General features: G+C 32.5%; 1 long non-coding RNA gene across 1 annotated transcript; it reads left to right on the top strand.

The window, feature by feature from the left end:
* The first annotated feature begins 438 nt into the window (after window positions 1-438).
* Window positions 439-7,403, top strand: LOC143051317 (uncharacterized). The gene is made up of 3 exons (XR_012970699.1): window positions 439-940; window positions 5,669-5,767; window positions 6,866-7,403. It is a non-coding gene; the product is annotated as an uncharacterized LOC143051317 (long non-coding RNA).
* The last annotated feature ends 2,548 nt before the right edge of the window (window positions 7,404-9,951 follow it).

The following is a 9,951-nucleotide window of genomic DNA, read 5'->3' as shown; positions in this document are numbered from 1 at the left end:
ATATATTTATGTTACTTGGCAAAAAAAATAATGAAGTGGCGAAAAATATATTGTTTTGGCGAAAGAGGTGGCGAAAAAAATAATTGACCCAGGGGAAACCCTGCTCCTGGGTCATACTTTTATACAAAAGGTTAACTTTTTAAAACTCGTGAAGAGGGGATACAATAAAAGGCTTGATTGGAAGACAACCGCACTAAGAGGACAATTGTATCTACAGTGGAGATCACTTCTAACCGCTGATTAGAACTGTCAGAATATCTGTCATAGAACTGTTCTAACCTGTCCTAGAACAGTTCTACCTAGAACAGTTCTACCCTAGAACTGTTCTAAGTAGAACTGTCAGAATCAGTTCTAGGTAGAACTGTCAGGATCAGTTCTATGGTAGAACTGTCTGAATCAGTTCTAGGTAGAACTGTCCAAATCAGTTCTAACGCAGCGACATTAAGGTGATTTTCCCGCAAAACCGAATAAAAAATAGTGCAGGAGTTATTTCCCCTATCTGGATCAAAATGTTTAATGGCGGGCGACTTTTGACGTTGCAGACACAGTACTAAATGTAGCAATAGGTAAGCTACGCGTATCGCATAAATGATGAACTATATCTCATATGGTGTCTTTTTTCATATTATAATGTATTTTCACACCAAATAATGGAAATAATTTGAGTGAAAGCTGTATTTATCAAAAGAAAGATCACAAGCGGAGTTTAAGCTCCGCCCACTTTTTACCTTATTTGGAAATTCAATGTAGTCGTGAAGCTTGCAGTTTGCAAGTCTGTTAATTGAAGATAATTGAAGCAGCCGTGCACTTGTCAGTTGAGATTAAAACGACCTGGTTGAAGAAACTGATGAGAACAAATGGAAAATTTATTCAATATGATCCATTGTCAGGGCAAAACATGATTTAAAAGGATAATCATGGTGTAATTTATCGCTTTCAGGTATTATAATCTAGATATACTAAAATTATGCAGACGGCATGAATGGCTTGTGCATCGGATAGATCAGATATAACCACGTGTTGCAATATTTAATTTCAACCATGGCCAGTATCTGTCATTTTTATACAAAAGACACCGAAACACAGGGGTTCTTCTTCACAGGTGTTTGTAAATCCTATGGTCCACACATATTATGAACGTTCATCTTGTGTCAGATAATTTAGGAAAATGAAGAAATAAAATAAAAAAACATGTGCCTGTGCCTCTTATCGCCTTTTTAATAAAATAATATGCATTAACTATTATAAAGGGCAAATACATGTATTTCAATTGCATGATGCCACAGGGGCGGATCCAGCCATTTTATAAAGGAGGGCCGGGTTCCCAACCCAGGACAAAGGGGTGTTCAAACCCTTGGATCCGCCAATGTGCCATCAGTTATGTATACATTGTACTTATTTACATCATGCCATTCGTTCAAAGTAAAAAAAAAATTCCTGCAGGACGACATCAAATAAAAAAACTTATATATATTTGCCGGGGCTAATTATTCTTCATCAAAACTACTCCAAATAAATATGACGTGTTGAAAGGCTATTATATTTTTTTACTTTCGAAGTAAGGCGTCAAAGAAAAAAAAAGAAAATAGCCTTTCAAGATCGAAAGTAAGGTGTCAAAGAAAAAAAATAAACTAGCATTTCAAGACGTCATAATTATTTGGACTACATCAAAACCACCTTTAAATAATTATTTAAATTCATCATCCCTAACAAACATTTTTGTGTTGGTCTGTAATTGGTAATAGTCCAAATAATTAAGACGTCTGGCAAGACTATTTTTATTTTTTATCTGAGACAGCCAGTAGGAAGCTTAAGGCGTCCAAGAAAAAAAATTAAATAGCCTTGCCAGACATCATAATTATTTGGACTATAGGTCTGTAATTTAGCAGTTCATGTTTAGATATAATTGTAACCTCAGTCCTCTTACAAGGCTACATGAAGCTATTTCATTTTTCGCAGGAAGGCTCAAAGCTAAAATAAAATAGCTTTGCAAGATGTCTTAATTTTTTAGACTAAGAATAGACCAATTATTATTGTGTGCAATATAGATAAAGACTGAGAAAGCATTGTCCACTTGAATGTTTCGTACATGTACATGTATCTAATATGGCGCTGTATCTTGTAATTATTTGGAATAGAGGGAAGAACATTTTACACCGGAGTTGAATTTCTTTAATATACATGTACATGTAAATACCATTGATTTCATCATATGTCTTAATATCATTCATTACCACAAACTCTATCATGTCTATTGTCTGACATTCTTTGTATTTCATAAGTCTAAATATATCAGTGATTTTCCTAATCTTTTTGAAATGGGACCTGGAGTGCCCTGGACACTTAAATTTATGCTAATAAAAGGAACCCTGAACACGTAATCTGGAGCTCTACCACATACATGTATGATGTACACTTGATCCCCCTCTCCCAAAACAGACCCAGGGCGAACAGACCAGATAGGCGGATACCCCCAAGGCCAAAACTCTACTCCCACCAATTAATCAATGTGAAGTCCATATTATATTATCTTCTGCTTATAGTGCTGTTGGTATTGTCATGATTGCTCAACTTAAATTTTAGGGTCAATTTTGTGCAACATTTTCCTTTTTTTTTAACCTAAAATTGAGAATTGAAATGGGAAATGTGTCAAAGAGACAGCAACCCAACCATAGAACAGACAATAGCAGAAGGTCAACAACTTGTTTTCGTGTTTAGACTTTTATCTTTCTATGTTTCGTGTTTGGTACGATGTGTGCTTCATATTTCCCCTTATTTCATTATTTATTTTCCCTGTTTCCTGTCATACTCTTTAATTTCTCGTGCTTGTCAAAAAAAGTTTTATAAATATCTATTTAATATAATTTATTATGGTCCATGTACATGATGTATTGTTATATATCTAATTTTTTTATAAATAAGTGTTGCTAGTTCACAGTCTGGTATCTGTATCATTCTGGAACTGGAAAGGGTTATTCCGTATCCAGCATGATTTTAACTCTCTCTCTTTTCTTGGCGATGTGGGTAGCAGTTGTTATCTTATATTGAGAGCAAAATATTAGAACAAAAGCTATATTATTTGTGTTTATTTGTGTCCTTTGAATTTAAAAGTCTCCAACGGATACAAAAAAGAACTTGTGTGGTTATACATTGTGAGGACCTTCAAATTACTATAAATAGATAGCAATCTTTAAAATCAGATGCAATTCAAGAAGGTTTAAAAGTGACAGCAAAGTCTTTATTTTCATTAAAAATGACTGCAGTCAGCTTGTTATTTTCTGTGAAACAATGTACCGGTATGTTTCTGCTTTTTTTCCCCTAGTGTTTCCATGTTTTATAAACACAAAGTCCAAATAATATTATTATTTCTTAAAAGGCTTTGTTGAGATTAACTGGAATGCCTTCCTCATGTTCCCATCTATGAGTCATATTAGTCTAATGTTATTGCATGTATTGCTTCTTTCAATTTTTTGCTGCAATTCCCTTCTAATAATGGATTTTGCCATTCATAGTATGAAAGTTATTATTACATGTATTAGACAAACACAATATATGTCTGTTTAAGGTTACATACATCAAATAAATAGGGTACATTGTAGGTAGGTCGGTATTTCCATTTTATTTTATTTTTTCATTTAAATTTTTTGGCATGATTTTAGAGTCATGCAGTTTTATCTTGTCATGGGCCGAGTTCACCTGTATTTTTAAAGATTGAATTATGTCCCTTTGTTATTGGTTGGAAAAAATGGTGGTGAAGTGTTTATTTCATCACTTGAGTTGGGAAATTTCCTTAAAACAGCTGCCATATTTATGATTGTGAACATTAGGATGTATCAGGCAATTGACTTGTATTATTGGCAACGCTACAAAAATGTAAATGCACTTTTGACTCTAGTTCAGTTTATTTTTCACTTTACGACGGAAATAAAATGACTATTTAAAGGGTCGGTGCTCAAAAATAGGGTAGGTCAGGTAACCGTAAACAGACATTTATTTTTTTGGCCTTAGGAAAGACTAAATAAGCAATAATCTGAGGCTAATTAATATGTAGTTTGCTCATCACGACTGCCTACTATGACATATTATTTTTATATATATATATAATAATTATTATCAGTATTAAAATTGAATAGTCACTGCATGCATTTTCCCTCTAAAAAATAGAGTACATGTATGACATCAAATATCTGAACTGTGTGTCCCTGTTCAGTGTTGGTTGGAATTAAATCCATTACTCAAAGCTAAATCCCCAGTAAACAATCGAACTATAATGGTATTTGTAAAATTTGCTTTGTGAAACCGCATGACCAAGAGGCAGAAAAAAGCCCTACTTGTAATAAAGCTGTGTATTCTGTTACAACAGACAACTGTGTGCAAGCATGAAAGTATGCAAATCATCATTTTTTAAACTAAACAGCTGTTGACAAACGGTCAAACCGATAGATGAGAGGGGAGGGTCTCATATTCTTATTGCTGTGAATGTAAGTCTACCTCAATCTACTGATGATACAAAAAATAACAACACATACATGTACAAGTGTTTTTCATGACACTTAGCTGATATTGTAACATAAGCTCCCTTATGCTCATGATTTTTATTTATTTTAGATTTACTTATTCTAGTTTAATATCAGGATTTTATCTTTTTATATACCAAAACTTTTAGTCTTTAAAAAAGTGCGGGTACAATTGCAAATGTATACTGTTTCTATTTCTATCTATACATCTTTAAAACAGCCAGATTTTTGGATAGAGAGTCAGGGGCGGATCCAGCCATTTTAAAAAAAGGGGGGGTTCCAACTGTATGTCCCCATTCAAATGCATTGATCGGCCAAAAAAATGGGGGGTTCCAACCCCCGGAACAGACCCCCCCCTGGATTCGCCAATGAGAGTTGTCTCATTGGCACTCATACATTTTGTACCACATCTTCCTATACATCTATATCTAGACAGACTGACTATATTAAAGTCAGTCTGTCTGTCTGTTCCATGAATCTTTTTCGTCTATCTTTCTCGGGGAAAATAACAAGGATTTCTAAAATTTGCTTTCAGGGTTTATTTGAATCAGCAATACCTTGTGATGCTTTTTCATATTCATCATTCAACAACTTCCTGTGTACCTTAAAATTCTTAAAGTTTATGGGGGTATCATAAGCGATCAGTAGCTCACAGATTCACTTGTTTGTTTCAGATTATTTTATATATTTTTTGTTGGGGGAGGGAGCTGGCTATTTTGAGCAGTGCTCTCAGCGCTTCTATTTGATCATAAAAGTTACATTAAGACGAGCAAACATTAGCAACATGCGTATCATGGGTTTATTTAATTTGCATTACAAACAAACTTGTGTGGCAAAAGTAATTTCTTTATTTTAAAAAATATATGATTCATTATCATGATCATGATGAATTGATTATACACAGATACATGTTACATGTATACACAGGTTCATACTATTTTTGTATATATAGCTTTGTAACAGTTTTAGTACTTCATTTGTTTGTACTTATACATCTTTGGATTTAAATGTTTGGCTTTGATGAGTGTTCCTGATGAAGGTAAATCCAGAAAAGCACTTTGGACGCATGAAATTATTAAACGTGTTGTTATCAATTTTTCATGCTCCTTATTTTAAAACTAAAGTATATTATTACAATCTTTTTCTATTAGGTCGCCTGAGAATTACAGGACTGAGGTTACAGTATGCCATTCAAGCTTTGATGAAATATCAAAGTAATGGTTTGAATTTGGGATCTTTATTTTAGACAGGTAAATTGTTTATCCTGCAATTATCTAACTATTGTACAATGAGACGACTCTCCTCAAGAGTCCAAGTGAAACAGAAATTAAAAACTATAGGTCACCATTTAGGCATTATGGCCTTCAACAATGAGAAAAACACATAAAAGGCCAAAAATCATAAATGTTAATAAACATGTTGAAGGAGAAAACTAATGGCCTAATTTATGTGGGAAAAAAAATGAATGAACAAACAAACAAACAACAAGTGCTTAATTACAGACACAAACATACAGAATGTGGCGGGGTTTAAGTTGATTGTTTAACGGTTAAATATGTTAGCAAGCCAGGCTTTTCTTCCTGTTCTTATAATACATGTACGTGCAAATAAATTTCTGTTTTCTTACATCGTGAGAAGATTGTATGATGTAAATTTAGAACTTTACATGTTAAATGGCAATGATTTTAAAAGGCAACTTTGAATACAAAATGTATCTCATTTTTATAAGAACTGACATTCTGAAATCTATACATCATGTACATGCATGACAAATAAGTAACTGTACAAGTATGTAGATATTTTCTGAAATAGCAATTATTAATATCACAATTATTATTTTCCATTCTTCAAGAATTGCAATACATAATTAATGTACCCAATATAAATCATGATAATTTCTTAATTAAAAATGAAGTGTCTGTACCAGCAATAATATTTATTAACACAGACATGACAGATACACCTATAATAATATACTGAACTTGCTAGCTAAAATTTCTTGTGGATTACTGATATTGATCATGTTGATATGGAAGTATTCCTGTCATTGTTCACATTTGGAAAAGGAGATACATGTACATGTATAAATACATAAATTTAAATATTTATTACATAGTGCGCTTTTTTAAAATGTGTGTGGAAAATTTAATTTTTGTTCAAATGTTGAATGAAGACATTTATATATACTACAGGTAAAAAAGGATGGGAATTATTTTGTTAGCATTTTAATTGTACCTTTTTGAAGAATTATGTTTGCACTAACTTTTGATTACTTTTTTCATTTTGAAAATTTCATTTGATATAAACATTGATTGTACATGTATTATATTTGGATTTTTATATTTCAGGGATAAAGACCTTAGACCTGCAGTCAGACATTAGTTAAAAGTTACTTATATCTCATCATGGCAATTATCATGATTATGGAAGATCTGATTAAAATTTGTTTAGAAAGCTACCAAATATGTCCGTGAAAAAATAGAAAAAAGACAGCAATTCTACATAATGTACCGTACTAAGCAGAAGCATTGAATGTTTCAAGACCAAATGAATTGGAATTTAGTGTTTTGATGCTGAAAAAACAAGGAATATTAATTTTCATCATTATTGAAGTTGATTTTTTTACCTCAGTTAAAATGAATTCCAAATATACATGATATCAGCAGTTCGGAGATTTGTGAATATTCTTAGAATAGGAGCTTCAAAAAGGATTTCAGTTAAAAAATTGTATTTCATGGATGTAAAAAATGTAATTTGTTGTCTCTTTCATGAAATATATGAAAAAATCTGCAATATCTAACCAAGACGAGTGAGAGATCTGCAAATAGACATGCTATTCAGTTGGATTGTAAACATGGTAAAGAGGAATTTTGAAATATTCATTTATAAGACTTATATGAGTGTTTTGTTATTTTTGTGGCGATTGCAGGCAATTCAATATAAATATTAATCATACCAGTAAACCTACAGATACATGTATGTACATTTTCATGAGATATGTACATGTATGCATGCAATTCACTGATGCACCACTAATGGAGTTGCATGTACATGTAATAATAAAAGTAAGAATATGACATACATGTATGATTGCCAATGAAACAACTCTCCATCAGGGAACAAATAGTCCTATACACGTACATTTATGTATTGGCCACCAGAGAACAAGAAAATCATATTTTGTCATTATTTATATTTCAATCTCATTTCATAACACACAAACTACAGGTTTACAAAAGGTTCAAAAGCATAATAAAGTGTTTTGATTGCAGTTGTTGGTCATATTGATGTTGGCCATCAATACTGAGCAAGACCTCTGTACAAGACTACAAGTGTAACAGCCACACAATGTTTGAACAAAAAAAATGGGTATTTTTCTTTGTTTGCATTTATATCATGTAGCTGCTATTTTGTACATATGTACATTTACGTAAACATGTTCATGTGTATCTACATTTTGTAACTTTTCTACAGGTACAAAATGTACATGTATACTTGGAAATCGGAATTATATTATATTTGTCCTGTCCCCTATATCATGATTCATTCATTTGAATACCACATTACAATGTATACATGTATGGCAATGAGACAGCATTCCCAACACACAGACAGAAATTACTTTCTTCTTATTTTAAATTTACATGTATTATATTTATGTACATAGTACGTATACAGACTGTACAGCTAGACTGAATTTGATACAAAAATAAGATGATGTGGTATAATTGCCAATGAAGTTTTGATTAACAATTACAATTAAGTTGTGTTACTTTTGTGATTGGGTCAGGTAAAGATTTACCCATGATTTTTGGTAGGCAGTAGTTTTATAAGCGTTTACATGTACATACATTTACATTTTTACTTTCCTATACTGACTTTTTTGTCCTGTCCCCTATATCATGATTCATTCATCTGAAACTTTTGGATTTTGTATACATGTATGTAAAACAATTTATTAAGTTTGTTATTAATGTATTTTTATCTATACTACCTACCTAGTCCTTATTATGCCCGGGGGCACATAAGGCAAGGTTATATATACTGGTACATAGAATTTCTTTTATTCTGACAGAAAAATTGGCTCCAATCGATATCTCAGCAATGAAAACATGATTGATCATGTTGATTGTGCTGAATGTCACGCAAGCACATGCAGCTTATATTTCTTGGCTGCCCATTTGTATTAGTGGCCACTTTGAACAGTAGGCAGGATTTTAATACGAAATGAGCGACATAAAAAAATAGGTCACTATTTCCAACGTCATGGTAAAAATGTATACTTTTAAAAATGTTAGAATAAGTAAAATTTTGCTCCAAATGGCAATGGATGGGTTGAAAAGGAATATTCTGTCCAACAAAATACAGGAAATAACAAGGGACATAAAAAAAGCAAGCCATACAAAAATGGCTAGCCTGACAACTGTTGAAAAATTAAACATTTAGAGGCATAAAAAATCACCCTGCGTATGCCTCTACCCCCCCCCCCCCCCCCGCCCCCATGAGAATAAATTCAAAAAGACCTCCCAATCATGATTAACAAATTGATACCAGTCACACTTGATTAACAGCAGATATTCAACATGTAAAATTTGAATATTTTTATGCAGGTAGGTTATTTTATTTAAATTTTAAAATTACCAATGACACACCGATCAAACAAAAAAATAATGAATTTCTGAATTCTTTATGAAAATGCAACTTTTTTCAGTAAAATGTTAATGGTTTACAATACACAAACACTAGAAGAGACATAGTAGGGTAATCTATTAATTTATATTATGAACTCGCACTTGTGAAATCGGAGCTATACAAGCACCCCAGATGCCGAATTTGAACAAAAAAAGGGGGAGGGCTGCGTGCCCCAACACTAATCGACGTTTGGAGTGCTACACACAAACATAATAATGACTTGAATAATTCTGAATTTGTTTCCTTCAAATGATAAAGCAAGCAATAAGAGCATATTTGTTTATTCGCTCAATTATATTATTGCATGAAACGCCGGTGAAAACAAAATATACACATAGTTTTTCCGTCAGCCGATCCGACTATTACGGATAGTAATTGATATGATCACTTCCGGCATGTGTTATGGCTGACAGCGGCTTTTTATAGCAGAAGAAGTTTTAGAAGTTTTTAGACTATAGATACCATAGTTTTAATTCTGGATCAAGTCTGTGTGCTCACAATCACATTTTAACTTCGATTTTAACTTTTAGTGCTCCTTGGTAGATTTTAAATTATCCCATTGACACTTTTAGCTGTTTTGTACTTGCCGCCGTTTAAAAAAGTACCGCCATCTTGAAAAATTTTAATTTTCCTGCCATCCGAAGATACTGTCCCTCTTGTACGTATATTTTTACTGTAAATATCTTATCATAATCCCCGCGTATCCTTTGTACATTATTCTTTTTATTTTTTTAGCCTTTTT

This window comes from Mytilus galloprovincialis, chromosome 11 (genome assembly GCF_965363235.1).
Source record: "Mytilus galloprovincialis chromosome 11, xbMytGall1.hap1.1, whole genome shotgun sequence".
Lineage (NCBI taxonomy): Eukaryota > Metazoa > Mollusca > Bivalvia > Mytilida > Mytilidae > Mytilus > Mytilus galloprovincialis.
Note: the sequence above shows the minus strand (reverse complement) of the source record. Positions and strands in the feature narration are given on the sequence as shown.